Consider the following 19,359-nt stretch of genomic DNA (forward strand, 5'->3'; position numbering starts at 1 on the left):
GAGGAGAGCTTGAAGGAACTGGGCGTTTAAAAAAATATATATTTTAGTTTTTCCCCCAGTTACATGTTAAAACAAATTTTTAATATTTGTTTTTTCCCCTCCTTTAAAGTTTTGAGTTCCAAATTCTATATTCCCCCCCCCCCAAGTAATCAGATACAGGTTATACATGTGCAATCATGTAAAACATTTCCATGTTAGTTATTTTATACAAAAAAACTCCAATAAAAGAAAATGAAAGAAGGTGAAAAAGAACCTGCTTCTGTCTGTATTTAAACAATATCAGTTTTTTCTCTGGAGGTGGATAGTGTGCTTCATCATGAGTGCTTTGGGATTTTCTTGGATATTGTTTTGCTGAGAATAGCTAAGTCATTCACAGTTCTTCATTGAATAGTATTGCTGTTGCTATGTATACTGTTCTCCTGGTTCTGTTCACTTTGCATCAGTTCATGTAAGTCTTCCAGATTTTTCTGAAATTACCCTGCTTGTCATTTCTTATAGGGCAATAATATTGCATTACAATCATATACCACCGTTTATTTAGCCATTCCTCAATTGGTGGGCATCCTTTTGATTTCCAATTCTTAGCCAGCACAAAAAGAGCTGTTATAAATATTTTTTTACATATAGGTCTTTTCTTCTTTTTTTGGATGTCTGGGATATTAGACCTAGCAGTGGTATTGTTGGATCCAGGGGTATGCATTTTACAGCCCTTTGGGCATAGGAACTGGGCATTTTGAATCTGGAGAAGACTTGGGCAGAGCACTTATCTTATCCCAGAGTAAAGAACCTGGAGCAAGGGGTTAATTTTGCAAAGAGGCAAATTTAGATTGATGTCAGGACCTTGTGATTAGAGTTGTCCCAAAGTGGAATGGATTCTGTGTGTGTGTGTGTTCATTCATTCTTCCTTCTAGATCTTTGAGAATGGTGTGTTTTAATGGGAATTCTTTTTTTTTTAAGCAATCAGGGTTAAGTAACTTGCTCAAGGTTACACAGCCAGTTATTTCTGGGTGTGGTGCTAAGTATCTGAGCCCGGATTTGAACCCCAGGTCATCCTGACACTGGGGATGGTGCTCTTACTCACTGAGCCACCTGGCCGCCTCTAAGCAATTGGGGTTAAGTAACTTGCTCAAGGTTACACGGCCAGGTGTTTCTGGGTGGGTGCTAAGTGTCTGAACCCGGATTTGATCCACAAGTCATCCCGACAGTGGAGCCGGTGCTCTTACTCGCTCTGTTACCTGGCCGCCCCCAATGGGAATTCTTTTATGTATGGCTTGGACTAGGTGATGATGGAGGTCTCTTCTAAGTCAAGTTCTATGATTCTTATGAATCTGATCCTGCAACAAGTGCTGCATACACCCAGGCCTCTGCCTTGATTTGACCTGAAAGTTTGCTGTCCTCAGAATTGTTTTGGTCTTCAGCAAGCCATCTGCAGTCATCTCCATTTGCTCCTAATCGAAATAATAATAATTTGTAGAATTATATAATACTTTCTTTCCAATAGCTACATGAGACAGGACTGGATTGTGATCCTACAATCATAGATTTGGGTACAAAAATTCCCAAAATTATTCATACAACTCTTACGTGAGGGAGAACTATTTTTAACCCCCTAAAGGATGCCCATTCCATTTCTAGGTAGTTATGGTTGTCTTAATTTTACTCACAATGAAATTGAGACCCTGAGACATCTGGGACAACTTCTTCAGGGTCATACATCAAGTATAGGAACTGGCAAGACTAGTGGGTTTTTTTTTTTTTTATAGAAGCATGGGCGGCTAGGTGGTGCAGTGAATAGAGCGTGGGCCCTGAAGTCAGGAGGACCTGAGTTCAAATCCAGGCTCAGACACTGAACACAAAAAAAAACTAGCCTTGTGACCTTGGGCAAGTCACTTAACCCCAATTGCCACTCAAAAAGCAAAATTTAAAAAAAATACTCAATTCTTCTGGGGTGGCTAGGTTGCTCAGTGAATAGAGCACCAGCCCTGCAGCAAGGAGGATCTGAGTTCAAATCCAGCCTCAGACATTTAACACTTAGTAGCCATGTGACCTTGGGCAAGTCGCTTAACCCCAATTGTTCTACTTTCCCCCTCCAAAAAAGCAAAATAAAATAAAATATAGAAGCAAAAACTATAACTTCATCAAAATTAATGAGAAAAATAGTGTTGCACATTTAAAGATACAAAATTGAAGGAGAAATGATCAATACCTGCCCAAAATATTATTGTAAAAATTAGGAATGTAGCCATACAAATACAACCTATACTGAACTGCTTATCTTCCCAGTAAGGGTGGGTGACAAGGAAGGAAGGGAATGAATCTGGAATTGAAAGTTTTAAAATCAAATATTCAAATATATATATACTATTATTAATACCATCTTACATGTAATTGAGAAATAAGATATACAGGCACTGAGGCATAGAGATCCACTGGAAAAGTCGAAAGGGGTATGGGAGAAAATACGGGAGAGAGCAGATTGGAGGAGGGGATATCCTGTGGGACTGCTATTTTGGGGTGGCGGGTAGGGGAAAAATGGGGAGAAAATTTGCATCTCAAAATCTGGCAGAAATGAATAATGTAAATCAGAAGTTAATAAAGCATTAAAAAAAATTTAAAAAAAAATTAGGAATGTAGGAGATTTACCTGTAAAATAGTCCTGTCCACTGTGGTTCGTGGATCAGACTTGGAAAAAAAGCACTGACCTTTAAAAAGTGTCATTTTTCAAATGGAACAGGCACTTTTTGTGGTAGTAAAGAACTGGGAATAAATGGCTGCCCATTGAATTGTGGTACATGAATGAAGTGGAATATTACTGTTCTATAGAAACTCTGTATGACTAATTCAGAAAACCATGGAAAAGACCTATATGAATTGAAACATAATAAAACCATCAGAACCCAGGAAACAGTATACACTAAGATTAAAGAATAAAAGAAATCTGAAACTTCATGTTTTGTAATTGTGATGACCAGGCTTTTGCCTCAAAGAAAGGAGAAAATGCACCTTCCTCCGTTATTACAGAAGTGTGGATGTGTGATTGAGTAATGTTGCATCTGCTACCAGATTCTGTTAATGTGTTGGTTGGTTTACCTGTGTTTTCTTTTTCTTTCATTTAAAAAAAAAATTGGTTCAGATTCAAAACCTAGAGAAGAGGTATATTCAGAAATGAAGGTGATATAAAGACAAGAGATATTAACAAAAACTTTTTTTAAATGTAGTCAGGAACTGCTTACATAGTAGTCAAAGCGATAATTTGGAGGGGAAGAAACAGACCAAGAGTATTGCAAGATTTGGTGTGAAGAATATTGGGGAAATGATGGTAGCATGCTAAATTTCTTTTTTAAAGGAGCTTAATGAATCTTTAAGTGTACAAAATGTTCCAGAACTACCTGTGATTAGAACTTACTAAATGCCTAAACAGCAAGAGTCCTAGTTTTCATTCGCTTCCACCTTCTCAGTCTTATTGTCTACCAATAATATTACATTTATTATTTTAAAGAACTATTGTAATACCATATTGCAATACCAAGTTGAAAGGAAGATAGAGGTGATTGTTGACTCTAGAAAGTGTAAAAGGCAGAATAAAAATTGAGTTTGATGCGGTAACAGTTGGAGGGAAGAAACTGGAGCACAGGGGGCTTGCCTTTCTCAGTTTTCCTCCATGAAATCAAAGCATTTTAGAGCTAGGAGGGGCTTTAACCGAAATCTTCGTTTTCTAGGTGAGGAATTGGGGACAGAGAAGAGAATGTGACTTTCCTAAAGCCATTCAGCTAATTAGAGATAGAGCCTGCGTCTCCAGTGTTGCTTTTACTGTATCGTAGATGCTGTGGCCTCAACACTAAACTAAATAAGTAAATAAATGAGAACAGAAAAAATCAGATGCAGAGGTTGGGTGCATTTTTCAGTGAAAGTAACACTGGATTTGGCATCAGTGGGAATGTGATTTTCAAGTATAAACATAGGCCTCTTGTGTTTTCTGAGATAGAGCAATGTGTGCAGAGATCCTGACCTTCTGCACTGTGTATTGTTTTTAATATTTACTTTAACAGGAAACCTGGTATTTTTCTGAAATCTCTCTCCCTCCTCCCCTTCCCCTTTGGCTGTTTGGAATGCTTTCTGTTTGGTATTCGTTATGCATTTAGGAAAGCCAGTTTGCCAGCTTTCTGGAGAAGTTATATTGGGGGCTTCTCCACTTCTGTAGACTAATTTTTCTCATAGCATTGCACAACTAAGAAATCTGAGCCCTTTCATATCTTTATCCTTTATCCCCAGTCCCTTCCTTATCATAAAACTGATGAGTATCCCAAAGGTAGATAATTTCTGGGAGATTTGGTAAAAAGCTTAGTGGGTGGGATGTGGGTGGAGAAGAAGACTAAAGAAAAGTTCCAGAAAAATAATTGTCCAAATTTATTTGGTAGCTTTGGCCCACTACCTTCTCACCCAAACACATATACACACAGCAAAGATGGGAAAAATTTAGGTTCTCTTAAATGTTCTACTTTGCTTAGAAATGTTGATGAATATCTTAGTGCTTCATTGAATGCTTTGTCCTGAGTCTTATGTTTTTCCCTGGCCATTCTTTTTTTTTTTTTTTGAGAGGGGAGGGCAGGGCAGTTGGAGTTAAGTGACTTGCCCAAGGTCACACGGCCAGTAAATGTTAAGGGTCTGAGGCTGGATTTGAACTCAGGTCCTCCTGACTCCAGGGCCGGTGCTGTGTTCATTGTGCCACCTAGCTGCCCCCTCTCTGGCCATTCTTGATGCCATTGCCCTTAGTGGTCAATGGATTTTTCACCTTACCTTCCTTCCCAATAAACTGCTGTTATTTATATGGAGCCAGGTGGTGTCACAGTAGATAAAGCCTTAAACCTGGATCCAGGAAGACCAGAGTTCAAATCCAGTTTCTTGACACTAGCTGTCACTTAAATCACTTAAATTCAGTTTGCTGCAGTTTAGCACTTGTTTTTCAGGGTTGTTAGCATCAAATGAGATAATATTTCTAAAGCCGAACTTGGCACAAAGCTCAACACAGTAGATGCTGCAGAAATGCTTATTCCCTCCCCCAGTCACCTACATGGATCAATTTCCAGTAATAAGGGAAGTGTTTCATTTGTCCACTGAGTTTGGGGGATGCCAGAATCTTGTACCAAGTCTGTCTGAACTTTCTACTCTCCTAGGGATTGTTGCTTAGTGGGCTGGTTCTGGGCAGTCTGACTCTGGGGCCGGTGCTTTACTCGCTGTGCCACCTAGCCTCCCATATGTTCCTTTTTTTTTTTTTAAACCAGTTTCTAAACCAAGACCACATTTTCTTCAAAAACTCTAATGTAGTGTAGGGTAATTTATGTTCTCCTGGAATCTCCTCTGTAATACTGAGGAAACATCTAGTACCTAGGTTCTTAACTTTTTCTCTCCATAGACCCCTTTGGCAGGCTGGTAAAGCCTATGGACCTCTTCTCAGAGTAGTCTTTTAAAATGTATGCAATAAAATATGTAGGATTACATATTATGTATTATAAAAATATTACATATTACATAAACATGTAGGATTACAAAGGAAATCAATTATATTGAAATCATTATCAAAATTTGTGTTTTTTAAATTCATGGACTCCAGGTTAAGAACCCCTGATCTAGTGGTGTTGTTAGGATAGAGAGAAGAATGTTTTCTCACTCTTCTGGAACAGTAATAAGCATCTGCTTACTTTGGATAAATTCATTTTAGGTTCAGGTGGGCTCTTGAATCTCTCCTTTGATCAGGACACCAGTAGAACAACACTGGTTAGTTTCTCTTAACTGGGTCTACTATGGGTAGCGGAGGAAACGTGTATAGACATTTTCCTGTTTCCTGCTGCACTCTTGAGTTTACATATCTTTAGGAGAGTGAGAGGACTAAGGATATTTTTTACAAATGATAATATTAAGGTGACAGGTCCAGTTGGGTTTATTCCATCTCCATTTGTAGCAGAAGTAAATGAGAACCAGAGAACACAACCCTTCCTTTTAAAAGACTGGGTTTATTGGTTTTTGGAGTTCTCCTGTACAGCTCATGTAGTTCGTTTTGGACTAGCCCAAGGGAGCTCAAGATAGGACACTGCAATAGATCATTTCATGACCTCAGATTTGTCTTGCATTTTATCTATTCACCTTGGCCTTCAACACTGAAAACAGTAAGAAAGGGGCTACTAGGTGGCGCAGCAAGTAAAGCACCTGCCCTGGCGTCAGGAGGACCCAAGTTTGGTTCCAGCCTCAGACACTTAACACCCACACAAAAAAACTAGCTGTGTAACCTTGGGCAAATTACTTAACCCCAGTTGCCCTCCAGAAAAGGCAAAAAAAAAAAAAAAAAGGACAACGGTAAGGAAGGGAGTCCCAGGGGCCTGGGGCCCTGCTCCTGGAAATCCAAGTAGTCAGTCTCTTCTTTTTTCCTCCAGTCTGGCCTTTGCCCATCTCATTGTCTTTGTGAATGTGTTGTTGCTTCATACCTGGAATTTAGAGTGGTTGCTGAAATCTTTGTTTCCTGCCCTTCTAAAGCAGTGTTTCTCCTACATGTCTCCCCCTCTCCACTCCCAGGTGATCTTTCCCTCTTTGAATCTTCTTGGATCTATCCTGGCACTTAACTTGTTTTCCACTCATTTATTTGTGTGTTGTCTGATTCCATTGGATTTAATGGATCACAGGTTCTTTGAGGGCAGGGCATGCCTATCATTTCATCTGAGAGCTTTAAGAAATGTTTGACTTGCACTAAAGTGCTTCCTTGGTCTGGTAACCAAAAATGAATAGCCCCTAGACTAGGGTCTCAGAGACAAATGACATCTCAAGTCTGCAAGTTCTTCTCCCCCACCCACCCAAGACAGCCTTTCCTATTACCTACTGAAGAAATGGTCGCATATAAATAGCACTGAGGTCAAGTTCTGATTCTAAAGCTTATTAACTGTGAGACTTTGAGCAAGCCACTTAACCTTGTTGAGCTTCAGAGTCATGTAACATTTACGAGCCACCTGTCATGATGCAGACATCATGTACTAAGTCCTAAGGATACAGAGAGAGGCTTAAGCCCAGCCCTCAAGCTGCTTACAATCTAATGGGAGATGATTGAAGGAAGAGAGTTGGGGTCAGGAGGTTATTGGGCTGCCTGGAGATGATCTGAAGATGTGAGCATTTCATATTTGGTTTCACCTTGTAAAATGGTGAGTTTCTGTCAGTCCTGCAGTCCAGGAAAGCAGCCAGGTGGACAGTGATGAAGTGAATTCCAAGAGGTAGAATGGAGGCTCTGGGGAGGTCTGTAGCATCCTGCCTCCTCCCTCTGGCAGGGGTAGGGGTGCTAAAGAGGGAGGAATTTGAACTGATTCCATCTTGCAGAAAGAAAGTTTTGGAGGTCAGTAAGTCCAGGAAAACTTCACTTTCCTTATCTATAAAATGAGAATAATAATCCTTGGATATTATTGCAATATATATACTGAGTATTATAAAGAGAAAAGAACATTAGATTTAGAATAGAAGGAACTGGAGTCTTACTGTGGCCAGGCTCTTTGGGCCATCCTTTCCTTATCTGTGTGAGGGCGTTCAGTCCTTAGTACCTCACTGCCCTGTTATAAACAAAGCGCTTTGTAACCTTATGCTATATTGTTATTACTCTTTTAAAACATATAGTTGTGTAGATAACTTGTACTCTGGCTGTAATTTTCTTCCTATGTTTGCTCCTCTTATTCCCTACCTTACTATCAGCCAAATTGTCCTATATGATGTTATTTTAGCAAGGCCGACAAATGAATGGGTTGGGGCCTCCCAGCCCTCTTTGGTTTTACTCAGTTTCTGCTGATAGTTTGCCTGACAATGTCCTTTGGCTTTGAGCTTGATATGGAACTATGTAGCTATGGTGATGGGAATAATACTGTTATATTCAAATCTTTCCAGTGGTTTCTGCTTTTAACCATTATGCTGTATGACATGACGGCAGCTTTTGAAGACTAACTTCTTTGAAATATGCTCATTATCATTGCTCTGTATTCACCATTACATTTCCTGATGTACGTTGTACATTATAGATTAAGTAGTCATTTATTCTAGATACTTGCTCAGACTGAGGTTCCAAATATATTCTAGTTCTTTCAGAACTACTTTGACTTGGACCGGGGCTATGAATATTATGAACAGAACATCTTGATCTGTTCCTGAGATGGCCTTATCTAAAGGAGAGCCCTAGGCTAAGGAATGTCTATGACCTTGGGCAGTTCTGTTGCTGGGTGTCTCTTTCCTCATCTGTCACTTGAGGATGATGCTTGAAGCTTCCAACCACAGTGAGTGGTTGTGAAATATCAGTGCCACTGAAGAGAATTGTGTAGCACTTTTGCAAGTTAAAGGGTGATATAAATGCTAAATAATATTTTTTCCCTGGGATGCTGTGAAAATTAGCAACATGATGGACTTTGAGCTGCTTTGGGAGGTGATATATATTTATATAAATACTATTTGGATAAAGGTGGCTCAGGATTTGAAAAAATAATACAGTAACTGTAAAGAGGGAACCAGGCAAGTCTGATTAGACAACCTTTTTCTGAAAGAGATTTGTTATAATAGCACTTTGGATTTATAATGCAGGAGCCTTAACTACCTTGAGGTTGTTTTTGTTTTTATATATATATATATGTTACAGAATGCTGACCTTTTAGGTGACTACAACTGCTGAACATTTAAAAGGCAATAATGGTGGTGGTTTATATGCTGTCTCTATTTAAAGCATCAATGCTAATCAATAGAACTACTCTAGGAAAATATTGAAAAAGCAGTTTTATTTATTGTACATTACAATGAGCGAACTTCAGTGCAGAGTTAGGGGATGGTTCCATTTAGGATTTTAGGAGTGACATGTTGACATTTCAGCCAAACTAACACTAGTGCCGTACTTGTGTAAATGCAGAATTGGAGAAATCTCTTTTCATAATGTACTTAGAAATTGCTTGAAAAAAAAATTTTTTTTTGCTTTTTTTGGAGGGGGAAGGCAGGGCAGTTTGGGTTAAGTGACTTGCCTTAGGTCACATGACTAGTTTTGTGTTAAGTATCTGAGGCAGGATTTGAACTCAGGTCCTCCTGACTCTAGGGCTGGTGCTCTGTTCACTACGCCACCTACCCGCCCCAAAATTGCTTGAAATTTAAATCTATTAAGCCACATTTTTTCACAACCTTGTCTAAAACAAGCATTAATAATGGGAGAAAGTAGGGATGTGGCGGTTTTGAGGCCTAAAACCAATAAAAGGATTTGAAATCAGTGAATGGTAGGTTGTTGACGTCCTTCAGATGGCCCAGTTAGGATTTTGCAGATTGTTTTCACTAGGGTCCTGTGCATTTCTAATTTTAAAACCATGTGAGAGAGAGGCAGAGTAAGGGACGTGAAGTCATTAGCTATACATAGCTAGAATTGAATCCTTTTTTTTTTTTTATCTGGAATTTTAGTTCTTCTCCTACAGCCTATTTATTGTGTCAAGGACAAGTTTAAAGGCTTAGATTTCTTCCCTTCAGCATGAGGACTAGATATGGTTCTGCTGCAGGTAGACACTATTTCCTTTTTTTTTTAGGGTGGGGGAGTGAGAATGCTATCTTTGGGGGGGGGAAGGGAGGCCACCTGGGTTGACCAGCTTCTACAACACAGCTAGTAGAATAAAATCACATTCCTTATATATCCTTCACCTTTCTTTCATTGAGAATATTGTCTATACTGTAACTGAGCTTGTGTAGGTTCTTTTGTTAACTCTAGGACATAGAAGTTATTTTTAGGTATTTTCTATCATACGTTTTTTTCTTTGCCCAATACAAATTGTAGGGATTGACTCTCCCCACTTAAACATGTTCTTTTTCAACATCTTGTCCCATGTTGCTTGATCAGTTGCTTTGGGTGTAAGTATTCATCCATACCACTTCATTGTGTTCTGTCCCAGAGTCTAAATCAAGCATTTGTTAAGCACCTGTTGTGGGCCAGGTACTGAGCTCTCAATGAAACCATCCCTGCCTCGAGGAAATTAGGATACTGAATGGAGCAGTCATGGCTTTCGGTTTTCATTCAGAGAAGCATGAAAGCCTCTGGAAGTTGACATTTGCCAGGCCCAGAAAGCCAAAATTTGGTTAAAACATGAAGAGATAATTGTCTACCACTACCTTTGAACTAGGGAACATGGGTTTCTAATTCTGCTAATATTTCTTCTTCTTAATAATTCGGTCTTCTCTAGGTCTCAGTTTCTTTCTATGTAAAATGAGGGAGGGGTTTGGTTATTCTATATAACATATGATGATTCTATAGAATTCTGAATAAGAAGTGAGAAATCATGATCTAACATCAGACTGGTCCAAGCTGGTGTTTGATCCTTGGTTCTCAAAAAACTAGTGGCAGTGAGCTTCTTCTCACTTCCCCCCTCCAAGTCTCCAAAAAAAGGCATTTAAAAGGGCTCCTTCTGAGAGCCTGTAGTAAAGCACCATCTGAAGATTCAGGGTTTGCTCTGTGTTGGTTATAACCCACTTTTTTTGGCTGGTATAGCCTTCTTTTTCTTTTCTGTGTTCTGACAGATTATAAGATTGTGGGAAAACAACGGCCAGGGCTTTTTCAGGAACAGTGCCATTTTATCTACAGGAGAATCCATTGGCTTTGGCACCAGAAGGGAATTGGCTGTGTACTTAAAGATGCCAAATCACTCTTGAGTCACAAGTTTGCCATCTCATTTTGTGTGTGTGAAACTTTTCCAGGATTTTGGCTTTCGCTTTTTCCACCATGTGCTACCCCCTTCCATGTGAGAAATGGGAGTTTTTCTTTCTTAAAGCCCTCTTTTCCTTCCAAGTGTGAACAGCCCAAGCCATGAGAGATGGTTATAGTTGTGGAAGAAATAGGAAACAGACATGACAACAGTCTCTTTTTCTTGTGCTGTCTTCAGTACTTACTTCTAATTATCCATGGCATTCTTTCCCATAGTGGTTTCATTTATTAAGGTGTGGAAATCATTTGCTCACCAGGATGTTACTTTATGGAAGTTTTCCAAAGAGATCAGCAAAGGCCTATTGCCAAGGAATTCTCAGATGGGAATATCTGTTTTTCCATTTTTTCCAAAGTCAGAACAAGAGGAAATTTCTTCCCCCTCGTTTTGTTGGTTCTTGCCTTTCTTTGCCTACTGCTTCTGTGTTGTTTGCTCTAATTCCAATTCAGATGTTATTTTCGTTACCATTTAAGTCATTTATACTTAACCAAAGGTATATTTGTTACCTTTGCTTTGTAAACTTAAGAACAGTTGATTTTGAAAGCTACTCTGTTCAGGCAGTTAGCTTTTTTATTAAATGCTCCTGCCTCCCAGAAGACATCTCTCCTGTCTAGTTCTCTGTGAAGAGCAGGTCAGATGTCACCTCAAAGTGGGCCTGCCATCTAGGAAAGCACCAGATTAGATAGGCCCAGTGTAAACTGTCATTATATTCACAGGTGACATCACTTGGGGACAGACAAAGGCTTTGCATGTTTCCAGGAACTATATGGAAAGCAAAGTGCAGACAGTGGAAAAATTTTTAGTGTTAGTCTAACTTGCTTTTTTTTTTTTAATGATTTTATATTTTTTTTAACTACATGATACCTGTTATTCAGTTCTGTTGTGCAGCTCAGGACTGGCCAATCAGAACAGGCTTTTATTTCAGGGTTTTAAGTGTTGGGTGTTTATTGGCAAGATGGCACCAAACAGGCCTTCCCAGGGAAAAAGAAAATCCAGCCTTTCTATGTGCTAGGTTTTTTACTCACATTATATTTTTATGATGCTATCTAATATTCATTCTTTTCCACTGAATAATGTGTGTAATGTACTTGTGGCTAGTAGAGTAAAAGAACAATGTCAAAAGCTCTGGTAATTCTTTTTTATTTGCTATATTAGCAGGCAGAAAGCTTGAAAAACCAAGTATGTTGATGCCAATGGTATTGAAGCACCAAGATCAAGTCAAGTGGGTGTTATTATATAAACTATATTATGTAAACCTAACTAGCTTTCTATCTAGCATGTTAATACCAAGGTTGTAAATGAGATACTAATTCAGAAGGATGATAAGTAACATAGTAAAGGAAAAAGAGTCAGAAAGCCTAGGTTGAAATCTCGTCTCTGTTTATTCTGCCAGTAAACTGGGACAAATCACTTCATCTCCTGGAGCTGAAGTTTTCTTATCTGTTTCTTCCTGTGATCCTCATTCACAGGGGCCTGCTTGTTTCCTACAATAGATCTTGGGAAAATAGTTTTATACATTGGAGATTTTTTTTTTTCAAGTTTCTGTATTACCGATTTAAGGCATAGAAAAGTAAAGTGACTTCAAGAGGCATACATTTTCCAGAGTCATTGGCAGATACAGAATTAACACTTAGTAACTTCAACAACTGTGAAGACAGATTGGAAAAGCTATTGTTTTCAGTACTGGTTGTATTAGGGTAACTAGGTGGCCCAGTACGTAGATGGCCAGGCCTAGAGTCAGGAAGACCTGAGTTCATATCCAACCTTAGACACTAGCTTTGTGACCCTGGGCAAGTCACTTAACCCTTATTTGCCTCATTTTCCCCACCTGTAAAATGAGCTGGAGAAGGAAATGGCAAACCACTCCAGTATCTTTGCTAAGAAAACTTCAAATGGGGCCATGAAGAGTCATATGTGACTGAACAACAATGTTGGTTGTAGGCATGAGAACCAGGGGTAGTTGACTATAAAGTTTTTTCTATATCCTGTAACTGTTTAGATCACCCTTTTCTGTCAAAGTTTAGTTGAGTATTGAGTGCCCCAAATGTGCTCTTGTGTTCCAAAAGCTGTGCCTATGCCATGGAGGGGATATCTACAAAGATGTGTAATAATAAGCTTAAATTCTTGGGGGGATGGTGTCTAAACATGAAAACAGTTAGATGTTGAATAAATGTGTTAGTTTTTTTGTTTTGTTTTGTTTTGTTTTTTGGAGGGGGGAAGCAGGGCAATTGGGATTAAGTGGCTTGCCCAAGGTCACACAGCTAGTAAGTATTAAGTGTCTGAGGCTGGATTTGAACTCAGGTCCTCCTGACTCCAGGGCCAGTGCTCTATTCACTGTACCACCCATGTATTTGATTCTTAAGTTAAATATCACCTTGGAGAAGGGCGGAGGGAGGCCTATGGGCAGAATTTTTAAAAATCTTAGAGCAAGTGATATTTGAGGAATCTGTTAAGGATGGGGAACATTTCTATTTTTGAATGGGAAAGGAAAAAATATTATTTCAGAAGAAGGTAACTTTATGAACCAAAGCATTGATCAAGGAATCAACATGCTATGAGGTAGAAATGATTGATATATGATATGGTCATGTGTAATGAGAAGAGTATCCTAACTAGAGTAGAAGGTACAGTAGGAAGGGAATATGAATTTATTAAGTTCATGCTTTGTGCCAGGAACAGTGCTAATCGATTTACAAATATCATCTCATTTGATCCAGAAGGTAAATGCTGTTATCATCATGCTGTTATCAAATGAGGAAATGGAGGCAGAGGTTAAGTGGCCCTGGTCATATAGCTAATAAATGTCTTGAGGCAGGGATTTGAACCCTGGCCTTTCTGATTCCAGGACCAGCATTCTATCAACTTTATGCCCAGCTGCCTCTAGCAACAAACTTAACAATTGAAGGTAGGGTTGTCCTCTGGAACATTTAAAAAGCCAGAAGTAGATTGATTAGACTGGAGAGAGACACTGCAGTTTCTTGAGGAGAGTGGAGTGATGAAAGCTGGATTTGGGGAAGATGATTCTGGGAGTTAGATGATATGGCTACCTGTATCAGAGGAGAGAAGAGATTGGTTAACTGGAGATTGGAAACTAACTGGACCAGGTAGTGTGGTCATCCAGCTGTGATGTGGTGGAGGCTTGGATAGGGGAAGGAATGAACTTGAAGGAATGATGATAATATTACCTTCCATTTATAGAGTGCTTTGAGGTTTTTATTTTCTTTGATCCTAACAAAACTACTGGGAAATGGGTCATGCAAATACTATTCTCCCCTTTTAAAAAGGGGTAATAAGCTGAGGCTAAAAGAGGTTAAAGCTGAGGCTAAAAGAGGTTGTCACATCTCTAGAAGCTAGTAAGTGGTGGAACCAGGGGTCCAATACTTTTCCTAATACATCTTAGATTCTTGAATGTAATCATTGACTTTACCTTTCCTAGATTTTTTTTCCCTCACACCCCCAAGTTTAAAGGTCCAATTTTAGAGGACTATTGAGGATGAAGCAACCGTAACATTTTTTCTCCTAGGAGGAAATTTTCTGTTAGGAATGGAATTTCTCAGCAGACAGTTTTATTTTCTGTGATTTCTCTTAACATGAGGATTTATTTATGAAATGTATTTTTAGCATTTTGGTTAACTCATTTGAATCTCCTTCTTCCCACTCAATCTCAGCCTGAATTGTTGACCTTCAGTTTAATTTACAAATGATGACCTAGCTCTCAAAACAAACTTCTTTCCAGGCTTATTTTTCCTTCAGTTGCATTGTCATTTTGTGAAGTGATGCTGCTTATGATCTTCTCTTTTATATTTAAATGAACTTGTGTTCAAAATCTGTGTGGCCTTTGATTGTCATATCTCTTTCTCTAGAATATCAAATGTTTGATGGATAATTTGGGGTCTCTTTGCCTCCTGATTTTGGTGATTGTTTACCATTGTTCAGATTACTAAGAAATGTTCAGCCCATGTCTTTTCTTTTTTTTTTTTCTCTCTTTTATCCATTTCCCATTCTTCAGGGCTGTCAGCTTGACTAAACAAGTTTGGTAGGAGATGCTTTATTGCAGAAAGTATCATTTTATCTTTATACTTTTTTTTTCTAATTTGGTATTAATTTTTAATTTTGTATCTAGTCAATGATCTGAATACATAGATGACTTTGAAATGACTGTTTTTTCTTACCAGGATAGCCACTTTGATTTTTTATATTCATTGGTTGAAATGCCTTGGTTTCTTCATGAAGACAGTATAATTATATATGTGAGAGGCTTCTGAGTCACCTACAGGCCTTTTCATTTATTGATCCTTAACAATATTTCACTGTCCTCACCTGTACCTATCTTCACATTGAAGATGTGTTTTGATTTTATTTGGAGGATCTTGTTTAGGTCCTCAGTATTTCTCCACAACAACATACTCTTTTGGTAGATGTGTGTAACCTGCACTATCATCAATGTGTTCTCTTTGATTGTGTTCATGAACACTTAACATATGAGGAAAGATGAGCAGATGTCCCATAAACTGATTATTTCATGTTATTTTAAAGCACGTGATGAAATCAGTTAGTCCATCTTCTTTATTAATCTATTAGAGGAGAAGCTGGCAGCTTTTCTTTCACTTAGCTGCAATTTCCTTGTTTTCTGTAAGAGGGGGTATATGAATATGTGGTCCACTTCCTCCCAGCACTGTGTGTTATCCTGGTGATCTTTGGACAGAAATCGCTTTTAGTACTAATGTATATAAAGTGATGCTTTTAGAGAATGCTTGTTAGCATTCTCTGCCCTGTGTCCACCAATCTGTCACCATCATTGCAGAAGCTGGGGGGGTGGGGAGGTACTAGAAAAGACTGCCATTTTGTGGTTTTGTCTGTTTTATGGGTCATCAAGGTAAAAAATTATCATTTGATGAGCAACTTTCTGGTGGTAGGTCTCTCCCCCAAAACACACATTCTCTCTCTCTCTCCATCCCCCTCTCCCTCCCCCTTGGACAGCAAGCAGTCATTTGGTAGCCACATCAGTACCAGGCTTTGAGGAGGATGCACCCTATCAGCTGGTGTGCTTCACTGGCATAGTCTTTGGAAACCCACCACCATCCTCTGTGCCACAGTGAGGTGCCAGAGGCATCACTTTTGTTGTCCCTCTTTTTGTTCCTTGTTTACATCAGCTCAAGTGTCTTCTCTTTAAGTAAACCTTTCTAATTCCTTCCAGCTGCTATTATTTTGTTTTATTCTGAAGGACCTAAGAACAATGTCTGGACATGTAGTAGATTTTAGCAAAAATGCTCACTTGATTGTTGTTTTGGAAGAGATTATTGGATATCTACACAGAACCTTTTTTTTTTCCAATTGTTTGTACATAGTAGAAAAGTCATATACTGTCTAAAGTGTGAACTGCTGTTGGCTTCACAAGAAGTTAACCAGTTCAACAGTGATCTTGGAAGTATTGGATTTTTAGGTGTTTCTCTTGTAACCAAATGGGTTTTCTTCTCCAAATGTTTTTTTTTTTAAAGGACTGCCATGGAACCAGGGCCATAGAGAAGTCTGCATGTTACTTTTGAAGCTTCAGCCTAAGTCTTGACCTACCTTCTACATCAGCTATGGTTTTGAAGCCAGGTGTTTTGTACAGTAGCTTATTTTTTTCTTATTATGAAGTTGACAAATATCAACAAACACAAACATTTCCATATACAAAGAATAACAGAACAAAGAGGATTGAATATACAAGCCCTGACTCCTAAGTACAATCTTGGTGTTTTTTGTATGATTCACATTTGACTTAATAGTTCCAACTCTGCCCAGCTCTTCTGTGTCCCCTTCTGCCTTGCTTCTGTTTTTTTTTTAAACTGGAGCTCTTAGTTATTTAAGATTAGGCAATACCAGAAAGATGCTTAAATGTTTTTTGAAGGATGGCAGAATTGTTTTTGTTTTTGAATGATTCTTAAGGAGGGAAGTTGGCAGCCAGTAAAGGAGGGCTGGAGATGAAAAGGACTTTCTCCCTAGTTTTTGGCCGACTTTGTCGGCAGAACCAAGATTGATAGAAATCTTATATTTTTTTCTTTTTTAAATTTGGTGTTTGGTGTTTCTATGAAACGCCAATGAAGTTCTTATATAACCTATAGTCTTTTGTGCAGTATCTCCCAAGCTTCAAAATGGGAATAAAGTCACCTGCCTATTTTCCACCTTCTAGGAAGATTGAAAATAGGAGACCATACATATCAAACACTTTTGGATTCTCTAAAGGGGCGTTTAAATTCCGAGTGGTTATGCTACTTTTAGTTCTGACAGTGCTAAGGACGGTGTTGGCCGTAGACACGATACAATTCCCAAAGGCCAGAAGGACTTTGTGGGCAGCAGTGACAGCCCGCTGGCCTGCTCCGTCTGGGGGCCCAGGTCTAAGGCCCCCGCGCCGCCTCCGCTCTCTCAGCCAGGCCACGCCAGCGGCGTCCTGCCCGCAGACGCCGGCACCGCTGATTGAAGTGTTGGTCCAACCTGCCAGTTACCGGCTGCCAGTCCGAGAGCCGCGCTCTGCCATCGGGCGCGTCCGTGCAGCCAGCCCCCGGCCTCGGCTGCCACTGCGCCGCCGGCTCTGCTGGAGCCCTCCCCAGCCAGGCTGGCTCCTGCGCCCCGGAAAGCCCGAGTTTCCGCCGGGATCCGAGAGCCCGAGGGCCTCTGCCCACGCCCGGGGGGGGGGGGGGGGGCGGTTCGGAGCAACTCCGACTCGGCGGCCCCGTTTACTGCCGGACGCGTCTGCCCCGGGGCCGGTCGGGTTTGGGGAGGGCTCGCCCTGAGCTAGGAGGGAGCCAGAGAAGCCGGGCCGCGCTAACAAAGGGGAGCCTCGGCGGGGCCGGATCCGGGCTGGCCCGCCTCCCCCGGCGGCCGGCCTCCTCCCTCCGCGGCCTGGCCTCCCCTGTTGGCTGCGACGCTCGTCTCTCCGCGGGTTCCCGGGCTTCCCATTGGCTGAGCCGGAGCTCGTCCTGCCGGCAGGGGGCGGGGCCGGCTTCCGGCGGCGGAGCCGATCCTGGCGGGGGCCGCCGGCTGGGAGGGGGTGGTGGCGGCGCACGGACGAGCGGAGCGCGGCGCGGCGCCGAGCGCGCCGAGCGGGCGCGAGAGTGGCCGCCTCCCCCCGCCGTGGCTACGCGGGCCCCCTTCCCCCCATCCTCCTGGGGCGGGGGGCGAGGAGGGCCGCGGCGTACTGAGCCGGCTGGGGCGGAGCCCGGAGCGGAGCGGGGCGCCGCAGAAGAGACCGCATCTTCGCGCTGCACGGGCGTAAGGTGTGTTCCTAACGCTGCCGGCCTCTGTCCGACCAGGGCTCCAAGGGGCGGGGAAGCAGCCCAGCCTCCTCGCCTTCGGGCTTCCCCTCTACTCCCTTCCCCCAGGAGCAGGGCCAGGAGAATCGCGTGGGGGGACGCTTGGGTTTTTTACTATGTCGCTGTCTGTCGCCTCGCAAAAATGCATCCGGAGAAGAGAGCTCTTCGGGATGTGGCGTCTGATGCAGCAATCCGCAAAAAAAAAAGGGGGGGGGAGGGAGCCAGCTGCGAGTGGGTTTTCCGAACCGGACTACATCCGTTTGCATGGAGATTCTCTCCATTTTCCGTAACTGGGACTGCTCAGGATTGGCTCGGACTTTGCAACAGTCTGGAAGGAGGGAGAAGTCCCTATTTTATTTAACGGAGGGTGAGGGGGAACTGTTAGCTATTGATTCTTCCCATAGCTGCTAGTCCCATTGAACTTACCAATACAGGCTTTCTATTGCTCCTGCTTTTTGGAGAGAGACCCCCTTTCAGAGGGCACACTTGATTTTACTTTTGCAAAAACTTATAACCGTATCACTTTATTTATGGGTATGTTTCTGCCTTTTTCTGAGGAAGCAGCCAGGCCTGTAAATCGAAATCGTTGTTGGAAAGAGATAAAATAGTCCCAGCAGCTTTTTGTTGAGCTCATTTTTCTTTCATTTGTTTTCTGGGTTAGTTGAATTTGGGGTACAGGTGTTCCTATTATTTAATCTAGATTTAACAAGGTCTCTGGTGAGATTGTATAATTTGGGGTGCCTTTATTAGAGAGGAGAGAGTGTTAATCTCCGGGAGAAATTGATACCTCTTGCAGATGTAAAATGGAAAACAAAATCCTTCCTGGAATTGATCTCAAATTGGAAATGAGCTCTGAAATCCTTTGAAACAGATGATGCATTTATATGTGTGTAGTGTATGTATGGTAATTAGGTGGCTGTGTTGATTGCAAACTTGCTCCAACTGGGCATTTTCTACTAAATGCATGGAACAAGTTTCTTATGTTGATTAGCCCACAGCAAGTATGACTAATGTCTAGAGCAAAATGCCCAAAGAGTTGAATGCCAGATTTTTTTTAAGCACTTTGGTAAATATTAATTAAAGTGATTCAGAGTTCATTCTACTAAGGGAAGCACAGCTTGCTGACATAAGTTTAAAGTAGAGACCGGTTACGAAGGCAGAACCTATAGGATAAGAATGTCTCTTAACATGCAGGGTTAGCTGGGCCAGAGTTTTTGTCTTAGAGATGATTCATAGAACCTCTAATGGGCTGCAGTTTGTTATGAAAACCTTGCTTTTGGACAGCAATGGATTGGAAATGGGTAGCCAGGCTGTGTATGGTATTTTTCATT

The 19,359-nt window shown here is 41.0% G+C and overlaps 1 protein-coding gene across 4 annotated transcripts in view; it reads left to right on the forward strand.

Moving 5' to 3' along the window:
• FAM222B (family with sequence similarity 222 member B) overlaps nucleotides 1-19,359 on the forward strand; it is a 71,230-nt gene that overhangs the window by 9,042 nt on the left and 42,829 nt on the right. The window contains exon 1 of one of the 4 annotated variants that reach the window (XM_069089787.1): nucleotides 17,865-17,992. The exons of the other annotated variants lie outside the window; for them this stretch is intronic. The gene's annotated coding sequence lies outside the window, so the exon portion shown is untranslated. Of the gene's footprint in view, nucleotides 1-17,864; nucleotides 17,993-19,359 lie in introns of those variants that run through there. 4 annotated transcript variants of the gene reach the window in all.

Source organism: Petaurus breviceps, unplaced genomic scaffold (genome assembly GCF_028583685.1).
Source record: "Petaurus breviceps papuanus isolate PSGF00001 unplaced genomic scaffold, PetGlider_PUasm1.0 186, whole genome shotgun sequence".
In the NCBI taxonomy this organism is placed as follows: domain Eukaryota; kingdom Metazoa; phylum Chordata; class Mammalia; order Diprotodontia; family Petauridae; genus Petaurus; species Petaurus breviceps.